Source organism: Osmia lignaria, chromosome 4, assembly GCF_051020975.1.
Source record: "Osmia lignaria lignaria isolate PbOS001 chromosome 4, iyOsmLign1, whole genome shotgun sequence".
Taxonomy (NCBI): Eukaryota; Metazoa; Arthropoda; class Insecta; order Hymenoptera; family Megachilidae; genus Osmia; species Osmia lignaria.
The window spans coordinates 10,691,579-10,693,728 of record NC_135035.1 but is presented as its reverse complement, the minus strand read 5'-3'; positions in this window follow the sequence as shown (position 1 = coordinate 10,693,728).

The following is a 2,150-nucleotide window of genomic DNA, read 5'->3' as shown; positions in this document are numbered from 1 at the left end:
CCTCGTCTGAATCACGGCCAACGTGCTCCCGAGGCGACTGTGACCTTTGGCGGCGTCGCGACGCGGAGGAGCGTCTCGAGGAAGCTACCTGGATGGGATTTTCTCTTTAATTTGAGACATCGTGCCGCACTCGTGCCTCTCGAGTGGTCTCGTGTCTGTGCCAGTGCGGTCCAGAACTTCACTCGTCTGACAGAGTTGCGTCCAACCCTTCTGGCACCCTTTTTCTCTTCACAGGGCGCGTCACCGTGAAATTCCTCCGTTTAATCTCCGCCAACGTCGAAGCTAATTGCTGGCCGCTTTTTTAGCAGTTTCACGCGTTCAAAACCCGTCTGAAGTGTGCGACGAAATCCGGTCTCCTGGTTCGACGTTCAATAAGGGGGTGGAACAATGAACGTGTTCGAAAAAGGGTTCTTTTAAACATCGATGAGAAAGGGGACATTTTTATTCTTTTCAATCGTTTGTTTACGGTGCTTGCTTGCTTTTTTTTTTTAGGGGAAGTACTGTTTGCTCGATGCGTGCTCCGTCTTCGAGGTTGCCACTTCAATGCCTGCCTGAGTGCGTTCGGAGAATGCCTTTTGACGGAGATGTAAGTGGCGAGCGATTTTCAAAGGCAATTCTGCGGTTTTTTAATTGTTCCTTCTGGAAGGCTTTGTATTTGAACGATCGTCGTTCGATTAGGATTTTATTTGGGCAAAAGATTCAGTTTAATTTTAAAAAAAAATAATATTAAAATCAGTTTACGAGAATCTCAAAACTGATTTTATTTTAGTTGCTAAAAGCTTGTAATAAAGAGGATTGTAGGATAATTAGTCCAATTAATTCACGGAGTCATAATTATGTTTAAAAACGTTTGTAGGGCGCTCAATTTGATTTCCAAAGTACCTAGTCCTCGTAATTAAAAGTTTGTACATTTAATGATCTGTCGGATAATTACTCTCTAGCTTTACGAACTGGAATTTCGTGTTTGTCAAATGGAAAATTAATTTTCATTAAAACAATCTGTTTCACGAATGTAATTAATATGAAAATTTTTATTTCCGATCTGGTTTTGTTTCCATATAATTCATCCTACTCCCCCTCTGGTCATACGATCACAAAAAGAAAATGCATTGCGAACCGAATTCTTAGCTGAATTACATAAAAAAGAAAAAACATCTATGTAGCCACAGTGGGAGAAAGAATCTCCTTCGAATCCACGATTTATTCTCATCCTGATTCTCAGGCTACAATCAACTATCGTTCGAATCCACGGTCCATCAGTTCTTCTCGGCGCAGCTTGAGCCCCGAATAAAAAATGTACTATCCGTCTGCATGGCCCCGTGTTTTCCTCCCTCGAACTTCTCTCTGGCCATGTTCTAGAATTCCTGGTAATACCAGCCGCCTCCTTTCACCCTATCTCTCTCCGTCAAACTTATATTTCACTTCCAACTTTTTTTCTTATCTCGTGTATTTGCTGGCTGCCAGCTATCTGCGAGCCAAACCGTCGTCTTTCCTATTCGTTTCATTTACCAGTCACACTTCATGACCCGATAAAGTTTCTTCATCCTTGGGATACAAGTCCGGCAACGGACTCACCCCTTCCATTTTGCATGAGTAAATAGAAAAGGACAGTGGCGATAAAAAAAAGTATATTTAAGTTGGGTAAGCTGTACTAATGCATTCAATTCTAATAAGAATTCATAAGAATATTATTTTCTTAAATATGTAAAAAGAAATAACCAGTTTCAAATATTTCCAACTCACCACTGGTATCCAGTAGCAATCTTACGCTCGTCTGTTTTTAATATCAATGCAGAGAAAATGTTTGGCGGAAAGAAAGAAGAAGAAAAATAAAAATCAACAGGCAAACAACTGTAAATCATAACCGAACCTGAATATTTGAAGCTGGAAGCATTCTATTCGACATTCATCGCTATTTTCCAATTCTCCCCGTTTATGGATGTTCTTCTCTTGCAAAGCGACGACGCCGAAAGATCGATCGGCGCCCTTCTGTCAAATAGTAGAACACCCGATCGTTCATCGATTTCGATGTTCAATAATTTGAATTTACACCCCTATGATATTTGCAATATACTTCAAGTTTTCATACATAAAATATTTAAAAATCTTTTATCGTATAAAACAACAAACAATACGAAAATCTGCTTCCC